Source organism: Siphateles boraxobius, unplaced genomic scaffold, assembly GCF_051911475.1.
Source record: "Siphateles boraxobius isolate OS27281-9 unplaced genomic scaffold, OSU_SipBor_1 5, whole genome shotgun sequence".
NCBI lineage: Eukaryota > Metazoa > Chordata > Actinopteri > Cypriniformes > Leuciscidae > Siphateles > Siphateles boraxobius.
Genome location: NW_027509141.1, coordinates 7,659,165 through 7,670,068, shown reverse-complemented (window position 1 = coordinate 7,670,068; position 10,904 = coordinate 7,659,165).

Genomic DNA, 10,904 nt, shown 5'->3' with positions numbered 1-10,904 from the left:
TATTTGTCCATAATTTTTTATGTTTCTTTTATGTGTAATGAATCAAATGATATCATAAAAAACATTTTGTGTTTGTCTTTAAAGGTGATGTGTGTAGTTTTTGTTCCAATGAAACACTCTTTAGAATGAAAATGTCTCCTCACCCTAAATGTAAAATATCATAAAAATCATAGTTTAATAATTTGACAGTTTGCCATTTACATTAGTGATGATGACCATTGGCATCTTTTCCGGAATCACCACCCTATGATTTTCTGATTCTTGGATTCTGGTGCAGTAGGTCAACAGTCAAAGGTGAATGTAAACCGTAAAGTGTTTTTATAGCTTTCACTCATAGTAAAAGCTGTCAAGTATGGTCTATAGCATGAACTACAGGCAGGAAGTACATTAATGCAGGTTGTGTTTGATTGGCACATTAAATTGGTTAGAAGAAGGGATGATATTGCATCCGGAGTACAAAAATGAATTCAATCCAAGACTTGTCACTATAGAATGAAATATAGTCCACAAGGCTTCTGAGGCCTGAGAAATATATCCTTCTTCCTCTCATGTCACATCTCAGGAATTTGAAGCCCTTGGAGGAATATTGTTTCCAAACACATACACACACTAGCCAAATCTCTGACTCAGACATGCAATAAAAAAACATTTTAGACCTTAAAATAGGCTGAACTCTACTGAGGATACAGAAGGGATCATAAAGGCAGTCTGGGTTTCTCCCTTTGCTTGAGAAACTCCCAATCTATTGTTCATTTACAACTTATGCAAAGTGATGCTAAGTGATGCAAAGTGATTTCCTCAGATCCCAATCTCTTCTCTAAAGTTTTTCAAACAAATTCGAAGAGAAATCATACACTTTATTGTGGAATTTTCTTGGCAGACCAATTGCTTGATTCATTTTTCTCAACACAATTTACAGGAACTTCAAACCCAATAATTTCCAAATGCGTGTGACTGTTCCTGAATGGGGGAGGAATTTAACATCCAACAACTGAGCCTTAAAAATCTTCCGATTTTTTGCAATCATCTGAGAAAAGTGATATTGTGGTGAATGTATGAAGTGGAGAAGTGCGACCGACATTTATAGTTTTTTTATAGGCTATACGTTCAAACCAACAGCATGGAACTGGCATTTTTTACAAGAGGCAGAAATTGAATTATTCCAGTGACCTCTTTTTAAAGCATATTCATCTACATCATCATAGTACTACATCATAGTAGTGCTGCACCCTGCAACAATCTGTCATTACTCCATGAACACACTCCAGAGAAGATATACATACACTGCGCTTTAAACATAAACCATTTTCTCGGCCAAGCTGCAGACCAGATGTCTTGACAATATGGTGTGCTGCAGTGATCTTCCTTAGAGATTTCACACTAGACATGACTTTATGTTTATTTTTTTCCCTCTGTTGATATTTTCAGCAGAATGCTGTATTACATTTGATTCAGAAATTTGGGATTTCCTACTTGATTTCACTAGAATGCCACATGATATCGGATTTCCAACCTGGAACCTTTCATAGAAATATGCAAATTTCTGCTGATTTTTGCTGAGATTGTGTTTTAGTAAATTGCAAATGTAATGTGCAAGCAATGGCTCCGCCAATACGAATAGCTATGTACAGTGAGACATTTAAGATTGTTTACAAGTCATTACTTTTACAATATTTTTTTACTAGTCTGTGTAGCAAAGTTCAGGGAAGAAGGAGGCGGGAACCGACGAACATTTAAAGACTTTATTTAAAATAAAACAAACAAAACCAAAAAGAACCACCAGCAGCCCCTCACGGACGACAGAGGAGTGGCTAACAGGTTTAGATGAAGGGAAACTAGTAGGAGCTCCGTTTTTGGATTTTACAGCAGCTTTTGATGTAATAGAGCATAGTCTTCTCATAGCCAAACTCAAAGCATATGGTTTTTCACAATCAGCATTAACTTGGGTGGATAGTTATCTTTCCAATAGGACGCAACAGGTTTATTTCAATGGAAGTCTATCCAATTGCTTAATTACATCATGCGGCATAGCACAAGGAAGTTGCCTGGGTCCACTTTTATTTTCAATATATATAAATGATTTTCCATATGTTTTTAGAAAGGCTAGTGTTGTTATGTATGCTGATGATGTACTTATTCAATGCAGCATCAACATTGCCTGAATTAAATGAAAATCTTCAGCATGAGTTAAATACAGCAATGGACTGGGTGAAAAAGAATAAATTGGTACTGAATATTTCTAAAACTAAATGTATGATATTTTGCAATAGATATATCTTACCAAGTATCACCCCACTTAATCTGCATATAGAGAACAATGTGGTCGAGCAGGTTACTAGATTCACACTCCTGGGTGTGAGACTTGATAATTTATTATCTTGGTCAGACCAGATTGACCACATTGTCAGTAAGATGGGTAGGGGCATCGCTATGTCCAGAAAATGGTCTGTATATTGTCCAACTGCTATATTAAAAAACGTCGTCCAAAGTCTTGTTCTGTCTCACTTATATTATTGTCAAGTAGTTTGGAGTAGCGCTGCCCAAAAACATCTAAGAAAACTTCAAATTGCACAGAATAGAGCAGCCAGAGTAGTTCTGCACTGTTATTTTCGCGCAAGTGTGCGTGAGATGCATATTAGATTATTTTGGTTAACAGTAGAGGCAAAAGTAAAATATAACCTTTTTTTGCTAATGCACAAGGTCATGGCTAATGAAGCATATAACTTTATAAAAGAAAAAATATTGTTTAGTGGATATGGTCATGAGCATGTGACACGCTCAGTCAGCAACAGGATAATGATTACTCCCAGTCCAAGGTGTAATTTTATGAAGAAAACTATTGTATACAGAGGGGATGTAGAGTGGAACTCACTTCCATCCAGTGTTAGGGAACTTAAAAATAAATTTTCTTTTAAGAAAATAATAAAACAGAGTTCCCTTTCAGGGAACTAGAGCTGCGTGAGTGCGTCATGAAGCACGTATGAAATCAGTCCAATGGCGAGACGGAACGTCATAGGCGGGTGACGTCATCGACCAGGAAACTATATAAGCACCCCCAAAACACAAGCACATCAGCTTCTGAGTCTTCAGTAAGCGCTCTGTGTATGAAAAAGTCTGTGTCTCAAGTGTTTTTGTCTGCCCTTAGAAATTGCTAGGCAGGAGTTTTTCACACACATACTGTATATATATATATATATATATATATATATAAAACTATAAAAAGAGACTATATATATATCATGGCGAGCGAACAGCAGTTCAGAAAGTGTGTTCATCCCTGCCCAATCTGGGCAATCCAGAGGGTTGTTATGGGGGGACCGCACTGTGGTTGCAGCCGTTGTGTGTGCTGACGCGCAATACACTGTATTAACACCAGACAGAAAATTCACGTCACCAGATGGAAAGAATGGATGGAGAAGCATAGGTTACTGTAAAGCTACGTCTTAGTTGGTGATTATCTTGGCGAAAGCCGAGTACAAATCAGCATGAAGTTTTAACATCTACTCTCGTGTAATGGAAATCATATATATATATATATATATATATATATATATATATATATATATATATATATATATATATATATATATATATATATAAAACTATAAAAAGAGACTATATATATATCATGGCGAGCGAACAGCAGTTCAGAAAGTGTGTTCATCCCTGCCCACGTTATATTACGGGTGGGGACACACACAATCCGTGTGTTGTTTGCTTGGGAGTTCTGCATACCCAGTCAGCTCTTGAGGGAGCTGATTGTGAGCATTGCGAGCGTTGTCTATAAAAACGCTCCGCTCCCACCGAGCCCTCTTCGAGGAGAGTGGTTCGGTGCGCGCTCCCCGCTGTTCGGGTCCCACTACTGCCGAGGCACACAGCAGGCTTCAAATGTGGGGATCGCAAATGGATCTATCAGTGGGGATTGAGACGGGCTCTGCCTTATTTCAGCCCTTACCTGGTAGATCCAGTGACTCAGATCCGGGTTCGGAAGCACGCGCTGCGGTTTCTTCTGCCCGGGCTGAGGCATCATCACTTCAATTATCAAGTTCTGAGGATCTGGATGTTGAAAGTATTGATACAGCAGAGACTGGGGACTCGTCACGTCAGTCTCCTGCTAGTGAGGAGCTTATGGAGGTGTTCACTCGTGCTGTAGAAAAATTAAGCATCGAGTGGCCAGCTGATAGACGGACTCTCGTTCAAAGAGTAAACTAGATGAAAGATTTCTGCCCTCTCGTGCTGCACCTCCACGCCGGTGTCTTCCTTTCTTTCCTGACCTCCACACCGAGGTGTCGAGGTCCTGGAAAAGACCAGTGTCATCCAGAATATTTAGCCAGCAAACACAATCTGCCGCATTACACGGTGCCCGTTATCTCTCGGTGCCCTCAGGGGCCCGTTCTGCCAACCCCGCCTGCGTGCCGGGGCGTAGACGGTCCCAGCGAGCGTTTTCCCAAGGGATGCTCGTCCACTCTGAGGAGTGGTCCAGAGTGGTCAGGCCAGTTGTTCCCTGCCGGTGCGCCGTTACAGGGCACTGTGTCTGCCACTCAAAATATTCCAGAGGCCAGTCTCGAGAGACTGGTACCCTTAGTAGAATTTTTGCCAGAGTGGAAAAGCCTTCCAAATGTATCTCAATGGGTCCTGCAGACTATCGAGTATGGGTATGCGATTCAGTTCAGATCACGCCCGCCTCGCTTCAGAGGGGTTCTGCCCACAGTGGTGGGCCCCGAGTAGGCTCTGGTTATGGAACAAGAGGTGAAAACTCTTCTACTGAAGGGGGCTATAGAACGAGTTCTTCCTCCCAGCAGCGAGTTGGGTTATTACAGCCGATATTTCATCGTTCCGAAGAAGGATGGGGGGTTACGTCCAATTTTAGATCCGCGCCTATTAAATCGCTCAGTAGGGAAGCTCAAGTTCAAGATGCTGACTCTCAAGCAGATCGTGTCACAGATCAGGTCCGAGGACTGGTTTGTCACTATAGATCTAAAGGACGCATACTTCCATATTTCCATCCTTCCACAACACAGGAAGTTCCTGAGGTTCGCTTTCGGGGGCAAAGCGTACCAATATCGGGTTCTTCCGTTCGGCCTAGCACTGTCTCCCCGAACTTTCACGAAATGCATGGATGCAGCTCTGGCTCCGCTGCGACTCCAGGGCATCCGCATTTTAAATTATATCGACGATTGGTTGATTCTAGCTCATCGGAGCATCAGGCAATTCGGCATCGAGATGTCGTGCTCGCCCATATCAAAAAGTTGGGGTTGAGGCTCAACGAGAGCATGCCTCTCTCACAGGCTGGGGGGCGATCATGAGTGGTCGCCCAGCTCAGGGTCTGTGGCAGGACCATCATCTTCAATGGCATATAAATTGTCTAGAAATGCTGGCGGTGTTTCAGGCTCTGAAACACTTCCTCCCAGAACTCAGAGGTCATCATGTTCTTGTCCGGTCAGACAACACATCGGTGGTCTCTTACATAAACCATCAGGGGGGTCTGCGTTCGCGCCCGTTATACAAGCTGGCTCACCAGATCCTTCTACTGTATGGTCCCAGGGGAAGCTTCTTTCATTAAGGGCGATTTATATCACAGGGTATTTAAATCAGGGGGCAGACATCCTGTCGAGGCAGGGGCCGAGGCCCGTGGAGCGGAGACTCCATCACGAGGTGGTGGAGCTCCTGTGGAAACATTTCGGTCGTGCCGAGGTAGACCTATTTGCATCCAGGGAAACATCACACTGCCCACTGTAGTTTTCCCTAAGTCATCCAGCCCCTCTGGGGTTGGACGCCATGGTACAGGAGTGGCCGAGGTCACGCCTGTACGCATTTCCCCCAATTGCTCTGCTCCTAGGAGTTCTGGAAAGGGTACGCCGGGACGGGGTCGGTCTACTGTTGGTAGCCCCGTACTGGCCGGCCCGAGTTTGGGTTGCGGACCTAATTTCTCTCCTCGACGGCTCTCCTCTAGAGATTCCGATCAGGAGGGACCTTCTCTCTCAGGCGAGTGGGTTGATTCTTCACCCACGCCCAGAACTATGGAGGTTGTGGGCTTGGCCTCTGAGGGGGCCCAGCTCATAGAATCTGGTCTCTCGACTGAGGTCGTGGAGACCATCCTCCACTCCAGAGCTCCGGCCACTAGGAAATTATATGCCTTGAGATGGAAGATTTTCACGTCTTGGTGTGGGGAACAGCAGTTGGACCCAGTTAACTGCCTGGTGGGTGCAGTGCTGGAATTCCTTCAGGAGCGTCTCTCCACAGGGTTATCCCACTCCACACTGAAGGTGTAAGTGGCGGCCTTATCTGCGTACCACGTCCCTTTAAGTGGAGCATCTCTCGGGAGACACCCACTTATAACTCGTTTCCTTTGTGGCACTTTGAGGCTGAGGCCAGCAGTTCGCACAAGGGTGCCGACCTGGGACCTTGCGGTTGTTCTAGAAGGTCTCTCTCTAGCACCGTTCGAGCCCATTGAAGAAGTTTCTGAGAAATTCATTACTCTAAAAACTATCTTTCTTCTTGCTATCTCTTCATTAAAGAGAATAGGAGATATTCAAGCTCTTTCGGTCTCTCCCTCGTGCATGGAATTTTCACCCTTTCCTCCTCCCTAGACCGGGGTATGTTCCCAAGGTTCCAACTAATGTTGTCAGCCCTATTGTACTGCAGGCTTTCTGTCCTCCTCCCTTTTTGACGTCGGACCAAGAGAAACTAAATCTGCTCTGCCCAGTTAGGGCTCTAGATGCTTACGTCCACGGAGCTGCCCTCTGGAGAAAATGTGAACAATTGTTTGTTTGTTTTTGACCCCCTAGGAAGGGCTGTCCTGCATCTAAGCAGAGGTTGAGCAAGTGGGTGGTCGAGGCCATCTCACTTGCCTACGAGTCTGCCGGTCAGCCTTCTCCTTTGGCTGTCCGGGCTCATTCAACCAGGAGTATGGCTGCCTCTAAGGCTATTTTGTCAGGAGCATCAATTCAGGACGTTTGCGATGCGGCAGGCTGGTCCTCACCGCACACATTCGTAAAGTTTTACCATCTTGACTTCAGCTCCACTCCAGGGGCGCAGGTGCTTTCGTCCGAATGTGCGCCTTGACTACACACGGCGGACACTTGCTCGTATGGTGACGTTGGTATTAGCGTTCCCACAGCGTTTCACGCAGCTCGAGTTCCCTGAAAGGGAACGATTCAGGTTACGTATGTAACCTTAGTTCCCTGAAGGGAACGAGACGCTGCGTGTCTGTGCCATACTCCCAGCATGCCCGTGAGCACTTGCTTCAGTCTTATCAGAAGCTGATGCGCTTGTGTTTTGGGGGTGCTTATATAGTTTCCTGGTCGATGACGTCACCCACCTATGACGTTCCGTCTCCCCATTGGACTGATTTCATACGTGCTTCATGACACACTCACGCAGGGGCGTTCCCACAGCGTTTCACGCAGCGTCTCGTTCCATTCAGGGAACTAAGGTTACATACGTAACCAGAGACGATTACAGGTGTGAAAGTATTACCATGTTATTTTATTTTCGCATGTTTGTCTTTGTTTTAAATTGTTTTGAATTACATGTTGAATAGATGTTGCTTTTGCATAACTGTATAATTCGAAATCATTTTAAATGTTTGTCATGGTAGCTAATATATCGTATAGCTCTTATAGATCACATTGATGTATTGATTAATAAGACTGCTGGCTATCCAAAATAAAACAAAAAACAACATAAAATCAGGCCTGTTCCTCTCTCGATCATTCACGTCATCGTGAACTAACTTTTTAAAGTAGCCCGCAGTATACAATATATACTGCACAGTATTCAGAAAGCAATATTCCATACAAACAGTTGTATTCATGTTTTCTTTTTTTCTGCGAGTAAAAGATTTTTTTTTAAAAAGGATGTTTTGTTCATGTATCATACCGCCCCAGTCATATCTGAAACATTCACATAACATTTGGCATTAACTATAAATGCAAACCTGATCTTAAACCCCACCTCTTAGACTCTATAGCCAATTCAAAATGGGAGGTAGCCCTCAGGCATGTGGTAAGTAGAAAACTGTTCAATTTTCCAAACTATAATTAGGGTATGATTATTCAGAAACCTTATATTGAGTTTTATTTTATAATATAAAACATGAAACATGACAAATGCTTTGGTTTTCATCTTGGAGTTGGCACTGTACTTTCCACTTTTTTCCCCTTCTTTTTAACCAGTACCTTATAATCACTGTTTTATGACTGAGATTTTTAGATATATTTTACAGCCATGGTAATGCATGAACATTTAAATACATTGGTAAAAATTATCAATAATTACCTATACATATGTTCAAATATGAATGCATCTTGTTGCTCACAATGCTTAGGCTGCCATAAGTTATATTTTCAAAACTGTGGTATAAAAACCTTCCAACCCAAATGTCTTAATGCATCAGTATTCTATATGCCAACCGTGCTTGATATGTGACACTTCTCATTTCTTATTTTTGCATCCTCGTTACTTTTCCTCGCGTCTCAGCTCCACCCCCTGTAGGATACGAGGGAAGGCTGCAAGGAAAGAAAAAGAGGACAGATAAATCAAATGAAAGTTTTTTTTATACACTGGAATATTTGATCACTCGAGCGTCACTTCACAGCATCATCAGCAGGGCTAAAAGGATCTGCCCTTATGTTGTTGAAGTTTGTTTATTTAAGAAATTCATAATAAATAATAATAAAGCAAGATACCCTGTTGAAATATGTGAGATGTGTGGTTTATATAAACTACAAAGGTAAAGTATAAATAAAATGATTGTGATCGATGTGAAGGGGGAGGAGAATTGATATCCCGTTTAGTCGATAAAACACTCCCGCATAGGATACAACTGTGTATCCTCGCTCATAACTCTTCAGGAAGCTCCTCACTCCTCGATCCTCGAATCGTGGTGCAATTAGAGAATTGAGATGTCCTTCAAGATGGCTGAGCTTGATTGGTTTCCGGGTCATAGGATGGAGAATGGAGGAGTGAGGAGACGAGGAACGATATTGAGAAGCACCCAAAGGAAGAGTGGGATATGATGAACCTGTGGGTAAGTTGACCCACCCCCTGAATGCAGGCAACGGTCAATAATTATGTCGTTTTATTATATAACCAGGAAGTACAGTATCCGTCATTTCTGTCTAGCTGTAAGTGCATGAAGTACATGGGAAAATATGTTTAGAATTAAAAGAGGACCTAAACCATCATCTATCTATACATTACAGGAATGTCTGTCTGTCTTTGTGTCTGTGTGCCTGTTATTCGCATATCTCTCGAACCGTTAGTCCGATGGATTTCAAACTTGACAGGTGTCTTGCTACGGGCACGAGTGTGCAGTGCCAAGTTTGATGTTGTTTGGATTAGAAATGCAAATGATATCGTTAAATATATCAGTAAAAGATGCACTTATAAGGTTGTGGTTTAAAAGTAAACATTCTGACATAAGAGGGTTATGGTTTAAGTCAACATTAAGTCAGCTACACTGTTTACTTCGGAATATTATATTTTATTCATGGCCATCATTTGTAGTAGCCTATTCACAAACTGTTTGCTCAAGCATAGCGTTTTTTCTGAGTTCACTGGGCAGCTGCTCCCTAAATTGTCGCACTTATTCATTTGTGGATGTTAACTGAATCTGTAAGGCAGCTACGCTGTTTACTTCTGAATATTATATTTAATTCTGGTGCGCTTAACGTTATCGCTACTGTTTAATAGAAGCCTATGCTATTCACCAACTAAATATATCCTATTCAATGCTTTCAGTCTCTTTCACGGCCATCATTTGTAGTAGCCTATTCACAAACTGTTTGCTCAAGCGTAGTGTTTTCTCAGAGTTCACTGTGTAGCTGCTCCCTGAATCATGTAGTTAAATGTTCCATATTTATTGTATGTCATTATGTCAGTATCAGTATTTGCTTTCTACCATGCACAAATAAAAATGTCACTGAACTTTTGCTGTTTAATTGTAACAATGAGCACTCAAACACACCAAACCAACAATTACTAAAAACACACACAAAAACTGATTTTGCACATTCACTTTGCACTAGTTCCATTGTATTTCTACTATATTAAAAGGCATACAGTATAAAAGTTTTTAGAAATACAATTTTAAATTGTATTTGAAATGGTAACAAAAATGCTAAATACAAATTTTACTATAATAAACTGTTAATTTTAAGAGACAATAAACAGTTGTATGTCACAAGACTTTATAGTGTTATGTTTAATTGAGCAAGTGGCATTCAGTTACCATCTATACAATTAAATCAATGATTTTAGTCCATTGGCAATACAATGAAATTTTGAGTGAAATATTTAATAAATCTAGCTCAGTCTTCTACAAATAGAAGGTTCCTTGCATTTGTCACAAGGTCACAATTTTGCAAATAAAGGGGGTCATCAAAGTATTCCATGCATGCATACTGAGTAAATACTAAAGGCTGATTTATACTTCTGCGTCGGACCTACGTCGGAGCCTCTACGCTATACACTACGCGTTGGTTTTCATTTATACTTCTGCGTCGTTGTCCGCGTTGATGCGCAATTACACATGCAGAGGGAACATGTGAAACCCGAGGGAGGGGTTCTAGCAGACCAATCACAGCGCTTGCGTCCGCGTAGAATTGACGCGTTGTTACATTTTTGGAGAGGTGCACGTCAGGGTACGCCGAAGGGTACGCGCGCTACGCACAGCCTACGGCGTAGCTACGACGTAAGTTCGACGCAGAAGTATAAATTGGGCTTAATACTACAGGAATAGTAAAAGAGTATAATGGTACACTACACTCAGCACATAGCCCTAGTGTCAAATCACCAATAGGTTCTTGTGGCGAGGGGGACGAGACCGAGGGCCGTGGGAGAACAGCGAGGCCGGTGGCGTGATTAATGATGAACGACACCTGCGCGACGCACCAGTTGCC